Here is a 20652-nt window from a genome sequence, read left to right on the forward strand (position 1 = left end):
ACATACTGTAAGAAAAAAATTAAAAATTAAAAAAATGAAATAAAATAAAATTCCTGTAACACCCAAACCAAAACAAACAAACAAAAAAAACAAATGCAATATAAAGTAAAAAAAAAAAAATCCGTACACTAAGTGATTCCTTTAGGTGGTCAAGATCATGGATGATCCAGAGGATTCCAACTAGTGCCAGTTTGTAGAGGAAAAGCCTGAATCATGCATTCAAATTCGGAATGACTTACCAGCAGTTGTGTCTTGAGTATCATGTTGACCTCAGAAACTCAATTTGCTCATATGTAAAAGTGTTATTATTTTCTTCCCAAGATAACTTCAGTAATTAAACTGGACAAACTTCAGTAATTAAACTGGACAATGAATGGAAAAGGACTTTGTCAAGTGCAGGACGCTGCAAGCGTGAGGTGGTATTTTTAAAGCGTTACCTCTACTGGAAAAAGTGAGCGTTGTTCTGACAGTACCCTCCAGACCTGCTTTTAGGTGTGTTTAGTGAATGCCCATTTTGGAACCTGAGAAGCAACATATGAAGGATTCTTCAACTGAAGGGGAGCAAGAATGTACAAGACTCAGTGTTTTCTTTCTATAATTCCTTCTAAAAGGCAATTCACGTTGCTTTTATTGTTTGAAATTCCCAGCGGAAGTCTTACCAAGTATGGTGTTCAGAAAACCAGTGGGAAGAAAAACAGCTGTTTGAAAAAGAAGGGGAACGGTCCACTTTGGTTAGCTTGTCGGGTTTATGATGGGATAAGAGTAAAAACCGAAGAGAAGAGGACTATTTACCTGTGGTAAAGTTAACAAGACAGCTTTCCCACAGGACGGCAACGGGTTCCACAGGTCTGTGGGCCCATGTAATGCTCTGCCAGTGGGGAAAGCATTTGTTTTGATTTGAAACTCCACAAGCTTCTCTTTCATAATATCTGCTCTCAGAAAGGATAGTCCTTTTTGTATAAGTGGTGACAGAAGCTTCAAGTGCTCAGAAGGTTCTACCAGCCCCATGAAGCTTGCTTCAACCGTGCCCTTTAGGAAGGGACTGTACAGCCACTTCCACCCAACTTTCAGATTCCAGATGAGGACAAATTTAGTACCAACACGGGCAGGTGACATGCTTTCTTGCAGATGCTACCAAAATAACATGACCTACTCATTCTGGCGTCAGTAGGATATACCTATGCTATTCGTTTTCTAGAATGTCCTTTCCCCTTCTCGCTAAGGTGCTTCTCGTCAAACTTCAAGTCCTAGCTCAAATTTCGTCTCTTTTGTGAAACCTTTTTCTTCTTTTTATAGATACTGTAAATCCGTCACTCATCTGTGTATCACTAATACCTTATTCAGATCTCAAATATGCTATTTATTCTCTTATATAATGATGATCTGTGTACCATTTAGTATAATAATGATTTGTGAGGTTTTCAAATGAAAGCTATACTGTGTTCCCAGCGGTGGTGAAACATAGCAGGTGTGTGTGATGTATTAATGAATTTCAGGTCAGAGGAGGGGTTTTGAATAGCTTTTATAATTTGTTTATTTATTCATTTTTGATTTTTTAATTTTATTTTTTCTTCCAGTTTTCTTGAGCTATAAGTGACATACAGCACTGTATAAGTTTAAGGTGTTCAGCATAATGATTTGATGTACATACATCATGAAATTATGGTAACAATAAATTTAGCGAACATCCATCATCTCATAATCTGTATAAGATCTAACAAGATCTGCGTGTATCTAACAAAATTAAAGAAACAAAATATTTTTTTCCTTGTGATGAGAACTCTTAGGATTTACTCTCTTAACCATTTCATATATAACACAGAGCAGGGTTAGTTGTATTTATCGTGTTGTACATGGCATCCCTAGAACTTATTTATTTCATAACTGGAAGTTTGAACTTTTGACCGCCTTCATCCAATTCCCCCTCCTCCCACCCCCCAACTTGGATAACCACAAATCGGATCTCTTTTCCTATGAGGTTGCTTGTTCATTTTTTAAGTATAATTGACCTACAGCGCTCTGTTAGTTCCTGTTATACAACATAGTGATTCAAAATTTCTGTACATTTTGACATGATCACCATGATAAATCTAGTTACCATCTGTCACCACACAAAGATATTACATAATTATTGATTCTATTCCTCTACACTGTGCATTTCACACCCGTGACTCATTTATTTTGCAACGGAAGCTTGTATCTCTTAATCTCCCTCAGCTACTTCTTTCCTCCTAGCACCCTCTTCCCTCTGGCAACCACCTGTTTGTTCTCTATATCTATGACTCTGTTTCTGTTTTGTTATGTGAAAACTGGAGAGAGACATGCAAGACAATCAAATTGGACTACTTTCTTACACAATGCACAAAAATACATTCAAAATGAAGTAAAGATTTAAATGTAAGCCCTGAAACTATAAAACTTCTAGAAGAAAAGATAGGCAGTCAGCTCTCCCCTGGAGAGAGGTTGGAAGTGTGGGAGAGATTCAGTACCAGGAAGATTCTAGGCCACTAGCTTTGAAGACGGGGGTGGTGAGGGGAGAGGCATATGGCAAGCATCTGAGGGTGGCCCGCTGGAGCTGAGAGCGGTGCCGACAGGTGCCTGCAACCACAAGGACCTGAATCCTTCCATGAGTCTGAATGGGCATGGAAGCAGTCTTTCCCAGAGCCTCCAGAAAGGCAAGTAGTGTGGCTGGCACCCAGATTTTACCCTGAGAAACCCTGAGCAAAGAACCCAGCGCACCATGCCTGGATTTCTGACCCTCAGAAGTGTGAGCTAATAGATGGGTTTGTTTTAGCCACTAAAATATAATTCATTCTGCAGCAATAGAAAACAAATACAAGTCATAAGAGACTGAATTTTATCAGTGGCCTGAATGGGCTTGGAAGAGGCCTCTCAGTCTTAGCCAACACCTTGATTCAGCCTGGGAGACCCTGAGCTGAGAACGCAATTACTCTGTGCCCAGACTTCTGGCCTACAGAAACTTGGAGCTGAGAAACTGTGAGATGCTTTGCATTACTAAGATTGTGGTAACTGCTATGGCTGCTATAGCTAATACCCGCCTCACCCTCCTTGGCTAGCATGGATTTATTCTCACTATTGTGTGCACAGTGGGATCCCAGCTATGAACTAACTTCCATGGTCCAGATGGGAGATGCAGGTGACTTGGGTGAAGAGAAGAAGAGGGGATTCCCTCAAGATCTTAACAATCACCAAGGCAAGGAGCGCTTTGAAATGGGAGTGTACCAGTCCGAAAATCATTAGAAAGCAAATTAAATAAGCTTAAGTCAAGTGGGACATGAGTTCACATCTTTCATTATTTCTTCCTTGGGTCTGCAAGCCTGTGACGTAGAAAAAGGCAGTGTTGATCGTATCAGCGAAAGAAGTTGCAGGCAGTAATCCAAGCAGGATGTAAATCACCACTGATGTCAACAAGTGAAAAAAGGTAAGTAACACTAGCTTCTCCAAGTTCTAGTGGCTTTTGATAGTAAAAGTTTCTCCTTCCAGTTCTCATGTATGGACTTTCATGCTTTGCCTCTATCATCTCAGAGTTCTCAGCATCCTCAGAGGGAGATGGTGGGGAAGGTCATGTGCTTGTGGCTCATCTCAGGTCTGTCCCACCTTTCACTAGTAAGGACCCAGCCGCATAAACACACCTCACTGCAAGGGACTGGGAGAACTAGGGTATGGTGAGTGCTAATCATCTCAGCTCCAGAGATCGGGCTCCTGCCACACCCTGTTGGCTTATGACTGGATTGTTCAAGATGAAGCTGGAGTGTTTCCTCTGTTCTCTTAAGCAAATGAAATAAGAGAATCTCTCTCTGTGACATCAGTTTGCCTCAATGGTGGGCAGTTTCTTTTTTCTGTTTGTTTTTGTTTTGTTGGTTGTTTGTTGAACTGCAGTCTACCTGCATCAAAATAGTATTCTCCAGTTTTTAGAAGTAGGATCCTTATCTATTTTCTTTTTTAAAGACCATGCTTCCTTTTGGCCTCTTCACTAATTGGGTACCTGCTTGGGGTTTCCCTGTACCCAGTCATACCTGTCAAATGCACAGTCATATTTTGTGTCCTGAGATCAGCTTTGTAAAACCAAAGTAGTTTATAAGATAGAAGAGTTAATTGCTGGATTGAAGGTCTATTATCAAAAATCAAAACTTGTGTTGTCTATTTACAATAGCCAAGACATGGAAACAATCTAAAAGTCCATCAATAGATGAATAGATAAAGAAGATGTGGTACATATATTCAATGGAATACTACTCAGCCATAAAAAAGAATGAAATAATGCCATTTGCAGCAACATGGATGGACCTAGAGATTATCATAGTAAGTGAAGTAAGTCAGAGAAAGACAAATATCATATGATATCACTTATATGTGGAATCTAAAACAAATGATACAAATGAACTTATTTACAAAACAGAAACAGACTCACAGACATAGAAAACAAACTTACGGTTACCAAAGGGGAAAGTGGGGGGAAGGATAAATTAGGAGTTTGGGATCAACAGATACATACTACTATATATAAAATAGATAACCAACAAGGATCAACTCTATGACACAGGGGACTATTCCCAATGTCTTGTAATAATGTATAGTGGGAAAGAATTTGAAAAAGAATATATTTATATATATATGTGTATATGTAACTGAATCACTTTGCCGTACACCTGAAACTAACACAACATTGTAAATCAACTATATTTCAAAAAAAACCACAAAAACTTGTCCGCAAGTAGAGTGTGAACATTTAGGACCTACAAAGAGTCTATAGCCGTAGGTTCTACCCATATATTTGTGTAACCTCTGACTGCTCTACTTTGTCTCGTCTCCCTATTGTTCTGTATTTAATTATAAATATGATAGCTGGTATTTATTGAATGCTTTCTCTGTACCAGGCCTTCTTCTAAGCACTTTACCCTAATTATTGGGATCTTCACAAGAAATCTACAAAGTAGGTATTATTATTCTCGTTATAGATGGCAAAATTGAGTCATGGAGAAGTTACATAGTTTTAGAAAAATTATGGATTTCAGGGCCATCAGATTAGATACCTTTCAGGGTATCGGGTGAGGATCTCTGGTATGATTTTCACTTATACATTTTTGGAGAACTTTTTTGCTTATTTGTCTATATTCATGACTCAGCAACATATCTGGCTTGCCTTACCTTGTTTCCAAGTTAGCTTCACAGGAAGAATATTGGTAATGCTTTCTGGCTACAGGGGCATATATCTTTACAAGTACTCAAGATACTTCCTGTGAGTTTCTCCAATGATGCTCATCATATCAATGATACTGTTTTCAAGGAAGTGATGGGTTGACTAAGCATGATTCTTGGCTGTAGACCCATTGTACTCTTTGCATAACATTAAAAAAAATTATTTATTTTTGGCTGCATTGGGTCTTCATTGCTGTGCACAGGCTTTCTCTAGTTGCGGTGAGCGGGGGTTACTCTTTGTTGAGGTGCGCGGGCTTCTCATTGCCGTGGCTTCTCTTGTTGTGGAGCATAGGCTCTAGGTGTGTGGGCTTCAGTAGTTGTGGTGCGAGGGCTCAGTAGTTGTGGCTCGCGGGCTCTAGAGTGCGGGCTCAGTAGTTGTTGTGTGTGGGCTTAGGTGTTCCGCTGCATGTGGGATCTTCCCGGACCAGGGCCTGAACCCGTGTCCCCTGCATTGGCAGGCACATTCTTATCCACTGCACCACCAGGGAAATCCTGCATGACATTTTTGAATCCTTATCTGAAGTCATTTCTTCATGAGAACATTTTGTTTGTGTTACCAAAATTATAAGCTGCTGAAGAGGCAGCTCAGGACTCACCTGGAATAGGGTCGTTTGTAAGTCTTCTGGGCAAAGTACTCATTTTCAACTTGCATTTATTGGCACTGTTCAATTTAGGTGAGAATACTGCGCGAAGTAAGCTCTCTTAAAAGTATCATCTTTGAGTTTGTTTAGTCAGTAATCCAACCATTGTCAAATCCATTTACTACTATTTACCCATGAGGTATCTTAAGGAGGGCTGATTCATTTCTCAGATGGTTCAAACATGAAGTGCTCAAGCAGAAATTGGTTCTTATGCAGTTTTTTTTTTTTTATTTCCTCTTAAATCTTGGCCGATGTTCTCTGCTTTTGTATGCTGTGGGAACTTTTCTTCTAGGTGGTAATGGGCTATCAGGGATCCTAAATAGGAGGTTCAACCCTCAGGCCTTATAAGACCCAGGAATTTACAGTGTGAAACGGATTTTCAGTGTGAAGCCCTTTAGATGGCCATTCCTGTGCCAGCTTCCTCTTGTCCCTATCACTTCGTTTTGTTTGACCCAACTTGTACATTTCTATGATGGAGTTGGTCCCCTGGAGGGCATCCTGGGCTGCTCTCCAGTTTCTAGAAGGTGGCTGTCTAATTTTCTCTTTTTCAAAATATGAGTGCCTTTTGGGCCAGCTCATCAACTGGACACCTTTTGGGATTTCTCAAAACTCAGTCACATCTGGCTAAGACCCAGTCTTATTTTCTCTCCTGGGTACAACTTGTATAACAAAGCATTCGACAGGATTGAGGAATTAGATGCTCCATTTACAGCCTATTAACAAGAACCAAGATTTGGGCTGCAAGTGTGGGCTAGGGGTTTCGGACCTGTGGTATGCTTGGCCATGGATACTATTCAAAATAGTTACATAACTATTCAACATATTTATGTAAATTCTGGTTTGCATGCATTTTAAATCACTGTGGGTCTGGGGGAAGGCTTAGGGGTTAAGATATGTCCAGTTTATAATACTTATAATGCTTTATAATACTCAGCACACTTTCTTATCATTCTAATTTTTATATAAGCCCCGAATCCTGAAAAAAAAACTCTAAGAGATTCTAAACCTGTATTGACCAATATAGTAACTACATTTGAACCATAGCTTGTCCAAATTAGTGCAAAGATGCACTGTGAATGTAAAATATACACCAGATTTTAAAGTATGACAAGTAAAATCTAAAATACCTTCTTAATAATTTTTTATATTGGTACATGTTCAAATAATAATATTTTGGATAGATTGAGTTGAATAAAATATATTGTTGAAATTAATCACTTGTTTCTTTTTCCTTTTTTAAATGTGACTCAGAAAATTTTAAACTACACACGTGGCTTACATTACGGACTTACATTGTATTAGTATTGGACAACATTGTGCGAAACGATTAATAAAGACTGTTACAATCTTAATATATATTAATGTTTAGCAGAGATCACAGTTGAGAAATATTGACATCTGCTGGTCTTGATATTTGCCATACTGAAGTTGTAACTAAAATGCCAATAAATCCGCATTGCGTCAGGACACTTATTTCTTACTTGAGTTCACCCATTCACCTTCCAACGCCTAAGCTTAAAAAAAAGTCTGCCTAAAATAGGCTTTGATGTGCATGTTCTGGTGTCTGAAATACTCTCATTGCTTTTGATGGATTATAGTTGAGAAGCAGGAGGCACATGGTTTGTTTTGACAGTGAGGAATGCAAGAGGCTTTCTAGTTTAGATTTAACATTCCATCTGCTGTGTTTTACAAGTAGAAGAGCTCAGTGAAGAGGGACCTGCTGGAATGGGGTGGTGGTAGTTCTGTTTTATCCCATGGCTTCCTTTTTCTTTAAACTTATGAGCTAAAGAAGAGACATAACAAACAACATCACTGTGCATTAACAACCTTGCCAAGTGTAACAGATGAACATAGTTCTACTGAGTATCACTCAGTCTTAGCCAGTCAGATTGCTCACTGCTCTGCCTCAACTGCCAGGGAAAGGCATCTCTTTAGAGCTATACATTCCATTTATGATTCAAAGAGAACTGCTTCCTATGGATGGCTCTAATAAATCAAAAGCAGGAAGCCTGTTTCCTTGGATCAAACTGAGTAAATTTCTGACTGCCAGGTCTCTGTGGAGTTCATAGGTGGAAGGGATTTATAAGTAGGGACTCAAAGGATTTATCTCTCCAGCTCATATGGAAGCGATTTGGGGTCAAGCCTTTAAGCTGGTGAATGTGCTTTCTACACATGTTCTTTCTCTTCTGTGGGCTGGAAAGGCAATGACTGGATTTACCTTGAAATTTGATGAGTAGCCTCTATTAGCCTGGGTCCCTGAATGACCATGTGGAAGACAGACATGCGCTGCCTGGGCTGTTCTGTGAGAGAGAATTAAACTTTCATGTGTTTGAGCTGTTGTGTTTTGGGGGTTATTTGTTACAGATGTTTGGCCAACCCTAGCTAATGTAAACCCTATTAGTTATCCTTTTTACTGAAGTGTGTTTGATTTACAATATTACATTAGTTGCAGGTGTACAATATAGTGATTCAATCTTTTTATAGATTATACTCCATTTAAAGTTATTAATAAATATTGGCTATATCTCCCTGTGCTGCACAATATATCTTTGTTGCTTATCTATTTTGTATACAGTAGTTTGTACCTCTTAAGCTCCTACCCCTATCTTGCCCCTCCCCGCTTCCCTCTCCTCACTGGTACCCACTAGATTGTTCTCTATATCTGTGAGTCTGTTTCTGTTTTGTTACATACATTCATTTGCTTTATTTTTTAGATTCTACATATAAGTGATAATATAGAGTATTTGTCTTTCCCTGTCTGAATTATTTCTCTAAGCATGATACCCTCCAGGACAATCCAGATTGTTGCAAATTACTCAATTTCATTGTATTATATGGCTGAGTAGTATCCAATTGCATATATATATACCACATCTACTTTATTCATTCATCTCTTGATGGACACTTAGGTTGCTTCCATGTCTTGACTATTTAAAATAATGCTGCTATGAACACTGGGGTGCTGTATCTTTTCAAATTAGTGGTTTTGGTTTTTTTTAGATATATACCCAGGAGTGGAATTTCTGGGTCATATAGCAGCTCTATTTTTAGGTTTTTTTTGTTTTTTTTTAGATTCCTCCATACTTATTTTCCATAGTGGCTACACCAATTTACATTCCCACCAAAAGAGTACAAGGGTTCCCTCTTCTCCACATCCTCTCCAACATTTGTTATTTGTAGACTTTTTGATGATAGCCATTCTGATAGGTGTGAGGTGATATCTTTTTTTTTAAACATCTTTATTGGAGTATAATTGCTTTAAAATGTTGTGTTAGTTTCCGCTGTATAACAAAGTGAATCAGCTATACGTATACATATATCCCCATATCCCCTCCCTCTTGCGTCTCCTTCCCACCCTCCCTATCCCACCCTTCTAGGTGGACAGAGCACAGAGCTGATCTCCCTGTGCTATGCGGTTGCTTCCCACTAGCTATCTATTTTACATTTGGTAGTGTATATATGTCCATGCCACTCTCTCACTTGGTCCCAGCTTACCAGTCCCCCTCCCCATGTCCTCAAGTCCATTCGCTACATGTGTGTCTTAATTCCTGTCCTCCCCTAGGTTCTTCAGGTTTTTTTTAAAGATTCCATATATATGTGTTAGCCTACAGTATTTGTTTTTCTCTTTCTGACTTACTACACTCTGTATGACAGACTCTAGGTCCATCCACCTCACTACAAATAACTCAATTTGGTTCCTTTTTATGGCTGAGTAATATTCCATTGTATATATGTGCCACATCTTCTGCATCCATTCATCCGTCAGTAGACACCTAGGTTGCTTCCATGTCCTGGCTATTGTAAATAGAGCTGCAATGAACATTCTGGTAGACGAATCTTTTTGAATTATGGTTTTCTCAGGGTATATGCCCAGTAGTGGGATTGCTGGGTCATATGGAAGTTCTATTTTTACTTCTTTAATGAACCTCCATACTGTTCTCCATAGTGGCTGTATCAATTTACATTCCCACCAACAGTGCAAGAGGGTTCCATTTTCTGCACATCCTCTCCAGCATTTATTATTTGTAGATTTTTTGAGTATGGCCATTCTGACTGGTGTGAGGTGATACCTCATTGTAGTTTTGATTTATATTTCTCTAATGATTAGTGATGTTGAGCATCCTTTCATGTGTTTGTTGGCAGTCTGTATATCATCTTTGGAGAAGTGTCTATTTAGGTCTTCTGCCCATTTTTTGGATTGGGTTGTTTGTTGTTTTGATATTGAGCTACATGAGCTGCTTATATATTTTGGAGATTAATCCTTTGTCAATTGCTTCGTTTGCAAATATTTTCTCCCATTTTGAGGGTTGTCTGTTCGCTCTGTTTATGGTTTCCTTTCCTGTGCAAAAGCTTTTAAGTTTCATTAGGTCCCATTTATTTTTGTTTTCATTTACATTTCTCTAGGAGGTGGGTCAAAAAGGATCTTGCTTTGATTTATGTCATAGAGTGTTCTGCCTATGTTTTCCTCTAAGAGTTTTATAGTGCCTGGCCTTACATTTAGGCCTTTAATCCATTTTGAGTTATTTTTGTGTATGGTGTTAGGGAGTGTTCTAATTTCATTCTTTTCCATGTAGCTGTCCAAGTTTTCCCAGCACCACTTATTGAAGAGGCTGTCTTTTCTCCATTGTATATTCTTGCCTCCTTTATCAAAGAGAAGGTGACCATATGTGTGTGGGTTTATCTCTGGGCTTTCTGTCCTGTTCCATTGATCTATATTTCTGTTTTTGTGCCAGTACCATAGCATCTTGATTATTGTAGCTTTGTAGTATAGTCTGAAGTCAGAGAGCCTGATTCTTCCAGCTCCGTTTTTCTATCTCAAGATTGCTTTGGTGATTCGGTGTCTTTTGTGTTTCCATATAAATTGTGAAATATTTTGTTCTAGTTCTGTGAAAAATGCTAGTGGTATTTTGATAGGGATTGCATTGAATCTGTAGATTGCTTTGGGTAGTATAGTCATTTTCACAAGGTTGATTCTGCCAATCCAACAACATGGTATATCTCTCCATCTATTTGTATCATCTTTAATTCTTTCATCAGTGTCGTATAGTTTTCTGCATACAGGTCTTTTGTCTCCTTAGGTTGGTTTATTCCTAGGTTTTTTATTCTTTTTGTTGCAGTGGTAAATGGGAGTGTTTCCTTAATTTCACTTTCAGATTTTTCATCATTAGTGTATAGGAATGCCAGAGATTTCTGTGAATTAATTTTGTATCCTGCTACTTTACCAAATTCATTGATTAGCTCTAGTAGATTTCTGGTAGCATCTTTAGGATTTGCTATGTATAGTATCATGTCGTCTGCAAACAGTGACAGCTCTACTTCTTCTTTTCCAATTTGGATTCCTTTTATTTCTTTTTATTCTCTGATGGCTGTGGCTAAAACATACAAAAGTGTGTTGAATAATAGTGGTAAGAGTGGGCAACCTTGTCTTGTTCCTGATCTTAGTGGAAATGGTTTCAGTTTTTCATCATTGAGGATGATGTTGGCTGTGGGTTTGTCATATATGGCCTTTATTATGTTGAGGTAAATTCCCTCTATGCCTACTTTCTGGAGGGTTTTTATCATAAATTGGTGTTGTATTTTGTCAAAAAAATTTTATGCAACTCTTGAGATGATCACATGGTTTTTATCCTTCAATTTGTTAATGTGGTGTATCACATTGATTGATTTGCATATATTGAAGAATCCTTGCATTCCTGGGATAAACCCCACTTGACCATGGTGTATGATCCTTTTAATGTGCTGTTAGATTCTGTTTGCTAGTATTTTGTTGAGGATTTTTGCATCTATGTTCATCAGTGATATGGCCTTTAGTTTTCTTTTTGTGTGATATCTTTCTCTGGTTTTGGTATCAGGGTGATGGTGGCCTCGTAGAATGAGTTTGGGAGTATTCCTTCCTCTGCTGTTTTTTGGAAGAGTTTGAGAAGGATGGGTGTTAGCTCTTCTCTTAATGTTTGATAGAATTCGCCTGTGAAGCCATCTGGTCCTGGACTTTTGTTTTTTGGAATATTTTTAATCACAGTTTCAATTTCATTACTTGTGATTGGTCTGTTCATAATTTCTATTTTTTCCTGGTTCAGTCTTGGAAGGTTTTACCTTTCTAATAATTTGTCTATTTCTTCCAGGTTGTCCATTTTATTGGCATAGAGTTGCTTGTAGTAGTCTCTTATGATGCTTTGTATTTCTGCAGTGTCAGCTGTTACTTCTTTTTCATTTCTAATCTGTTGATTTGAGTCTTTTCCCTTTTTTCTTGATAAGTCTGGCTAATGGTTTATTAATTTTTTTTATCTTCTTAAAGAACAAGCCTTTGGTTTTTTTGAGTATTCTTATTGTTTCCTTCATTTCTTTTTCATTTATTTCTGAGCTGATCTTTATGATTTCTTTCCTTCTGCTAACTTTGGGGGGTTTTTTGTTTTTCTTTCTCTAATTGCTTCAGGTATAAGGTTAGGTTGTTAATTTGAGATTTTTCTTGTTTTTGAGGTAGGATTGTATTGGTATAAACTTCCGTCTTAGAACTGCTTTTGCTGCATCCTATAGGTTTTGGGTCATCGTGTTTTCATTGTCATTTGTTTCTAGGTATTTTTTGATTTCTTCAGTGCTCTCTTGGTTATTTAGTAGTGTATTGTTTAGCCTCCATGTGTTTGTATTTTTTACAGTTTTTTTCCTGTAATTAATATCTAGTCTCATAGCACTGTGATTGGAAAAGATACTTGATGTTATTTCAATTTTCTTAAATTTACCAAGGCTTGATTTATTATCCAAGATATGATCTATCCTGGAGAATGTTCCATGAGCACTTGAGAAGAAAGTGTATTCTGTTGTTTTTGGATGGAATGTTTTATAAATATCAATTAAGTCCATCTTGTTTAACGTATCATTTAAAGCTTGTGTTTATTTATTTATTTTCATTTTGGATGATCTGTCCTTTGGTGAAAGTGGGGTGTTAAAGTTCCCTACTATTGTTGTGTTACTGTCGATTTCCCCTTTTATGGCTGTTAGCAATTGCCTTATATGAGGTCCTCCTATGTTGGGTACATAACTATTTACAATTGTTTTATCTTCTTCTTGGATTGATCCCTTGATCATTATGTAGTGTCCTTTTTTTTTTTTTTTGTGGTACGCAGGCCTCTCACTGTTGTGGCCTCTCCCATTGCGGAGCACAGGCTCCGGACGCACAGGCTCAGTGGCCATGGCTCACGGGCGCAGCCGCTCCGCATCATGTGGGATCCTCCAGGACCGGGGCATGAACCTGTGTCCGCTGCATCGGCAGGTGGACTCTCAACCACTGTGTCACCAGGGAAGCCCTGTAGTGTCCTTCTGTGTCTATTGTAATAGTCTTTATTTTAAAGTGTATTTTATTTGACAGAATTGCTACTCCAGCTTTCTTTGGATTTCCATGTGCGTGGAATATCTTTTTCAATCCCCTCACTATCAGTCTGTATGTGTCCTTAGCGCTGAGGTAGGTCTCTTGTAGACAGCATATATACAGGTCTTGTTTTTGTATCCATCAGCCAGTCTATGTCTTTTGGTTGGAGCATTTAATCCATTTACATTTGAGGTAATTATCGATATATATGTTCCTATTACTATTTTCTTAATTGTTTTTGGTTTGTTACTGTAGGTCTTTTCCTTCTCTTGTGTTTCATGCCTAGAAAGTTCCTTTAGCTTTTTTTGTAGAGCTGGTTTGGTGGTTCTGAATTCTCTTAGCTTTTTGTCTGTAAAGGTTTTAATTTCTCCGTCAAGTCTGCATGAGATCCTCGCCGGGTAGAGTAATCTTGGTTGTAGGTTTTTCCCTTTCTTCTCTTTAAATATGTCCTGCCACTCCCTTCTGGCTTGTAGAGTTTCTGCTGAACGATCAGCTGTTAACCTTATGTGGATTCCCTTATATGTTATTTGTTGCTTTTCCCTTGCTGCTTTTAATTTTTTTCTTTGTATTTAATTTTTGACAGTTTGATTAATATGTGTCTTGGCGTGTTTCTCCTTGGATTTATCCTGTATGGGTCTCTCTGCACTTATTGCACTTGATTGAGTATTTCCTTTCCCATATTAGGGAAGTTTTCAACTATAATCTCTTCAAATATTTTCTCAGTCCCTTTCTTTTTCTCTTCTTCTTCTGGGACCCCTATAATTCGAATGTTGGTGCATTTAATGTTGTACCAGAGGTCTCTGAGACTGTCCTCAAGTCTTTTCATTCTTTTTTCTTTATTCTGCTCTGCAGTAGTTATTTCCACTATTTTATCTTCCAGGTCACTTATCCGTTCTTCTGCCTCAGTTATTCTCCTACTGATTCCTTCTAGAGGCTTTTTAATTCATTTATTGTGTTGTTCATCATTGTTTGTTTGCTCTTTAGTTCTTCTAGGTCCTTGTTAAATGTTTCTTGTATTTTCTCCATTGTATTCCCAAGATTTTGGATCATCTTTACTATCATTACTCTGAATTCTTTTTCAGGTAGACTGCCTCTTTCCTCTTCATTTGTTTGGTCTGGTGGGTTTTGGCCTTGCTCCTTTTCTGCTGTGTATTTCTCTGTCTTCCCATTTTGCCTAACGTACTGTGTTTGGGGTGTCCTTTTTGTAGGCTGCAGGTTTGTAGTTCCCATTGTTTTTGGTGTCTGTCCCCAGTGGCTAAGGTTGGTTCAGTGGGTTGTGTAGGCTTTCTGGTGGAGGGGACTGGTGCCCGAGTTCTGGTGGGTGTGTCTGGATCTTTTCTTTCTGGTGGGAAGGACTGCCTCTGGTGGTGTGTTTTGGGGTGTCTGTGACCTTATTATGATTTTAGGCATCTTCTCTGCTGATGGGTGGGGTTGTGTTCCTATGTTGTTAGTTGTTTGGCATGGGGTGTCCAGAACCTTAGCTTGCTCATCATTTAGTGTGTCTGGGTCTTAGCATTGACGCGGAGATCTCTAGGACACCTCTTGCCAATTGATATTGCGTGGGGCCGGGAGGTCTCTGGTGTTCCAGCGTGCTGAACTTGGCTCTCCCACCTCAGAAGTTCAGGCCTGACACCCGGTCGGAGCAACAAGACCCTGTCAGCCACACGGCTAAGAAGAAAAGAGAGAAAAAAAGAATAGAAAAGAAAAGAAAAGAAAGTTATTAAAATAAAAAAATATATATTAAAATTAAAAAACTTAAAAATTAAGAAAAATAGAGCAACCAAACCAATAAACAAATCCACCAATGATAACAAGCGCTGATAACTAAACTAAGATAGACATAAAAATCTGAAAATGGTCAGTCACATACAGCAAACCCCAAATCTCAGTTGCTCCCGAAGTCCACTGCCTCAATTTTGGGATGATTCATTGTCTCTTCAAGTATTCCACAGATGCAGGGTACATCAAGTTGACTTTGGGGATTTAATCCGCTGCTCCTGAGGCTGCTGGGAGAGATTTCCCTTTCTCTGCTTCGTTTGCACAGCTCCTGGGTTCAGCTTTGGTTTGTCCCCGCCTCTGCATGTAGGTTGCCCTCTGGCGTCTGTTCTTCGCCCAGACAGGAGGGGGTTAAAGGAGCAGCTGATTAGGGGGCTCTGGCTCACTCAGGCGCGGGGGATGGAGGGGTACGGAATGCAGGGCGAACCTGCGGTGGCAGAAGCTAGCGTGACATCGCAACAGCCTGAGGCGTGCTGTGTGTTGTCCTGAGAAAGTTATCCCTGGATCACGGGACCATGGCAGTGGTGGGCTGCACAGGCTCCCGGAAGGGGAGGTGTGGATAGTGACCTGTAATTGCACACAGGCTTCTTGGTGGCAGCGGTAGCAGCCTTAGCACTTAATGCCTGTCTCTGGGTTCCACGCTGAAAGCCGCAGCTTGCACTAGTCTCTGAACCTCGTTTAGGTGGTGTTCTGAATCTCCTGTCCTTGCGCACCCCAAAGCCATGGTCTCTTGACTCTTAAGCAGTTTCAGACCTTTTTCCGGCCTCCCTCCCAGGCAGCTGTTGGCGCACTGGTCCCCTTCAGGCTGTGTTCGCGCAGCCAACCCCAGTTCTCTCCCTGGGATCTGCCCTCCGAGGCCCAAGCCTCAGCTCCCAGCCCCTGCCCGCCCCAGCAGGTGAGCAGACAAGCCTCTCGGGCTGGTGAGTGCTGGTCAGCACTGATCCTCTGCGGGATTCTCTGCGCTTTGCCCTCTGCACTCCTGTTGCTGTGCTTTCCTCCGTGGCTCCGAAGCTCCCCGCTCCGCCACCCGCAGTCTCCGCCCGTGAAGGGGCTTCCTAGTGTTTGGAAACTTTTCCTCCTTCACAGCTCCTTCCCACTGGTGCAGGTCCGTCCCTATTCTTTTTAAAAAATTTTTTTTAACATCTTTATTGGGGTATAATTGCTTTACAATGGTGTGTTAGTTTCTGCTTTATAACAAAGTGAATCAGTTATACATATACATATGCTCCCATATCTCTTCCCTCTTGCATCTCCCTCCCTCCCACCCTCCCTATCCCACCCCTCCAGGCAGTCACAAAGCACCGAGCTGATCTCCCTGTGCTATGCAGCTGCTTCCCACTAGCTATCTACCTTACGTTTGTTAGTGTATATATGTCCATACCTCTCTCTCGTTTTGCCACAGCTCACCCTTCCCCCTCCCCATATCCTCAAGTCCGTTCTCTAGCAGGTCTGTGTCTTTATTCCTGTCTGACCCCTAGGTTCTTCATGACATTTTTTTTTCTTCTTAAATTCCATATATATGTGTTAGCATACGGTATTTGTCTTTCTCTTTCTGACTTACTTCACTCTGTATGACAGACTCTAGGTCTATCCACCTCATTACAAATAGCTCAATTTCGTTTCTTTTTATGGCTGAGTAATATTCCATTGTATATATGTGCCACATCTTCTTTATCCATTCATCCGATGATGGGCACTTAGGTGGTTTCCATCTCTGGGCTGTTGTAAATAGAGCTGCAATGGACATTTTTGGACTCTTTTTGAATTATGGTTTTCTCAGGGTATATTCCCAGTAGTGGGATTGCTGGGTCATATGGAAGTTCTGTTTGTAGTTTTTTGAGGAACCTCCATACTGTTCTCCATAGTGGCTGTACCAATTCACATTCCCACCAGCAGTGCAAGAGTGTTCCGTTTTCTTCACACCCTCTCCAGCATTTATTGTTTGTAGAATTTGTGTTGCTGGCCATTCTGACTGGTGTGAGATGATATCTCATTGTAGTTTTGATTTGCATTTCTCTAATGATTAATGATGTTGAGCATTCTTTCATGTGTTTGTTGGCAGTCTGTATATCTTCTTTGGAGAAATGTCTATTTAGGTCTTCTGCCCATTTTTGGATTGGGTTGTTTGTTTTTTTGTTATTGAGCTGCATGAGCTGCTTGTAAATTTTGGAAATTAATCTTTTGTCAGTTGCTTCATTTGCAAATATTTTCTCCCATTCTGAGGGTTGTCTTTTGGTCTTATTTATGGTTTCCTTTCCTGCGCAAAAGCTTTTAAGTGTCATTAGGTCCCATTTGTTTATTTTTGTTTTTATTTCCATTTCTCTAGGAGGTGGGTCAAAAAGGATCTTGCTGTGATTTATGTCATAGAGTGTTCTTCCTATGTTTTCCTCTAAGAGTTTGATAGTTTCTCACCTTACATTTAGGTCTTTAATCCATTTTGAGCTTATTTTTGTGTATGGTGTTAGGGAGTGATCTAATCTCGTACTTTTACATGTATGTGTCCAGTTTTCCCAGCACTTATTGAAGAGGCTGTCCTTACCATTGCAACAAAAAGAATAAAATATCTAGGAATAAACCTACCTAAGGAGACAAAAGGCCTGTATGCAGAAAATTATAAGACACTGATGAAAGAAATTAAAGATGATACAAATAGATGGAGCGGTATACCATGTTCTTGGATTGGAAGAATCAACATTGTGAAAATGACTCTACTACCCAAAGCAATCTACAGATTCAGTGCAATCCCTATCAAACTACCACTGGCATTTTTCACAGAATTAGAACAAAAAGTCTCACAATTTGTATGGAAACACAAAAGACCCCGAATAGTCAAAGCAATCTTGAGAAAGAAAAACAGAGCTGAAGGAATCAGGCTCCCTGACTTCAGACTATGCTACAAAGCTACAGTAATCAAGACAGTATGGTGCTGGCACTAAAACAGAAAGATAGATCAATGGAACAGGATAGAAATCCCAGGGATAAACCCACACACATATGGTCACCTTATCTTTGATAAAGGAAGCAGGAATGTACAGTGGAGAAAGGACAGCCTCTTCAATAAGTGGTGCTGGGAAAACCATCCCTATTCTTTTTGTCTCTGTTTTTTCTTTTTCTTTTGCCCTACCCAGGTACGTGGGGAGTTTCTTGCCTTTTGGGAAATCTGAAGTCTTCTGCCAGCGTTCAGTAGGTGTTCTGTAGGTGTTGTTCCACATGTACATGTCTTTTTGATGAATTTGTGGGGAGGAACGTGATCTCCATGTCTTAATCCTCTGCCATCTTCGTGAGGTTATATCTAATTGTTGTTTTGGTTTACATTTATCTAATAATAGAGATGATGAGCATCTTTTCGCGTACCTGTTATCCATCTGTATATCTTGTTGGAAAAATGTCTATTCAGGTCTTCTGCCCATTTTTTTTTTTGATTGGGTTGTTTGTTTTTTTGATGTTGAGTTGTATGAGCTGTTTATATATTTTGGATATTAATCTGTAGCTGGTCATATCATTTGCAAATATATTCTCCTGTTCTGTAGGTTGTCTTTTTGCTTTGTCAATGGTTTCCTTTGCTGTGAAAACTTAATTTTAATTAGGTCCCATTTGTTTATTTTTGCATTTATTTCTTTTGCCTTAGGAGACAGATCCAAAAAAATATTGCTATGATTTATGTCAAAGGGTGTTGTGCCTATGTTCTCTTCCAGTAGTTTTATGGTTTCCAATCTTACGTTTATGTCTCTAAACCATCTGAGTTTATTTTTGAATATGGTGTGAGGAAATGTTCTAATCTCATTGTTTTACATGTAGCTGTCCAGTTTCCGAGCACCACTTAATGAAGAGACTGTCTTTTCTCCATTGTATATTCTTTGTCTTAGGTTAATTGGCTGTAGCTGGGTAGGTTTATTTCTGGGGTCTCTATTCTGTTCCATTGATGTATGTGTCTTTTTTTTGTGCCAGTCCATGCTGTGTTTTTTTTGTTGTTGTTTGTTTTTGTATTTTGCGGTACACGGACATCTCACTGTTGTGGCCTCTCCTGTTGCAGAGCACAGGCTCAGGACGCGCAGGCTCAGCGGCCACGGCTTACGGGCCCAGCCGCTCCGCAGCATGTGAGATCTTCCCAGACCGGGGCATGAACCTGTGTCCCCTGCATCAGCAGGCGGACTCTCAACCACTGTGCCACCAGGGAAGCTCCAGCCCATGCTGTTTTGATTGAACCCTATAAGCTATTATACTGGAAATTATCTGATTTGAAAATAAGAAAAGGTCATAAATCACAAAGGAGATAACTTTCTTTTCTCTTAGCATACAGTTTTATCTGCAGCAGTCATGATCTTATTTTTCTTGCATTTAACTTAAGCTGGCTTAGGCATTAGTTCTGGCGGTGGCGTATATTGGAACTGGGAAGGAGTCATGTAATCCAAATGCCTTATTTTGCAGATGAGGAAATACCCATATCTTGCCTGCCTGATATGACATGGCTTGGGAGTTTCAGGAATTGGAGTTTCCTGTTTCTCGTTTCAATATCTTTCCAATACGTCTAAGAGGTGTAAATAATTCTTATGTAATGTGGCAACTCTGACGGATTGGTAGTGCCTGTCTGGCCTATTATTTTCAACAGGAAGAAGCTGCTTTTTGGCCCGTGAGAGAGGAAAGAGAGTGGAGAAAATTATGCATTGTATTCACCAATTCTGCATTACCTAATGCAGCTTCATAGTGAGGTAAGCCTCATGATGTCTCTTGGCAGTATTGAGAACGTGCTAGTTTTATTTATCTTTCAAGTTGTGGCAGTCTGAATGAAAAACCCTGATAGTGTCGTCACTAACAGCATTAGCATTCCAGTGGTGTGGAAAGAACATAGGCTGGGTGTCTGAAAATCTAGGTTTTAGCCTTAGTCTGTTACTCACGATCATGGGCAGGTCATTAAACACACCTAAACTTTAGTTTGCTCATTTGTAAGACAGTGCTGTGAAACAAGATTCTTCTATGCTCAAATTCTTATGATTCTACAAGAATATGTTTTGATAGCATTCTGTAAACATAGTTTGTTGCTTTCGTAAACATATCTGTATCTATCATCTCTCTATATCCTATCTTTGATCTATCTATCCATCTATCTACCTATTTAACATAACCTTTAAGAGGCATGAATCAAGTTCATTAAATTGAATCAAATTCACTAAAAATATCCAAGCATTTATAATATTAGGATTAATAATTACAAGAAAACATATTTGTATGGAGCTTTTATTTATGTCTTCACATTTGATCTCCATAACAGATTTATGAGGTTGGCAGAGATCTTTTTTGTGACATGGCATGGCTTGAAAAAAGGGCTCCATTTACAGGTAGTAAAATTGTGACTTGGGAAGCATGCGTGACAAAACACTAAAACACAGAACAAGTAAGTGAAGGAATTGGAGCTTGATTTCAGACCGGATGCGCATTTTCTGTAGATTACATTTCCTTCATAATCCTTTACAATTAAAACCAGTTATAGTTTGCTTAGAACAATTTTTTTTTTTTTTATGGAGACGACTGTTGCATGTCTAGGGTAATTCAGATTCCAGACACTTTGAGTTTCACTTAGTGAGTTTGTGTTGTTTCTGTTGAGGCATAATAGATCTCCAGCGTCCTCTCTGTTCTCTTTTTGCACGAGAAGTC

General features: G+C 39.4%; 1 long non-coding RNA gene across 1 annotated transcript in view; it reads left to right on the forward strand.

The window, feature by feature from the left end:
- Window positions 1–20652, forward strand: part of LOC141278440 (uncharacterized) — a 227736-nt gene that overhangs the window by 172659 nt on the left and 34425 nt on the right. Inside the window, exon 3 of the long non-coding RNA XR_012331192.1 lies at window positions 3338–3442. This is a non-coding gene — a long non-coding RNA (uncharacterized lncRNA). The remainder of the gene's footprint in view (window positions 1–3337; window positions 3443–20652) is intronic.

This window comes from Tursiops truncatus, chromosome 4 (assembly GCF_011762595.2).
Source record: "Tursiops truncatus isolate mTurTru1 chromosome 4, mTurTru1.mat.Y, whole genome shotgun sequence".
In the NCBI taxonomy this organism is placed as follows: domain Eukaryota; kingdom Metazoa; phylum Chordata; class Mammalia; order Artiodactyla; family Delphinidae; genus Tursiops; species Tursiops truncatus.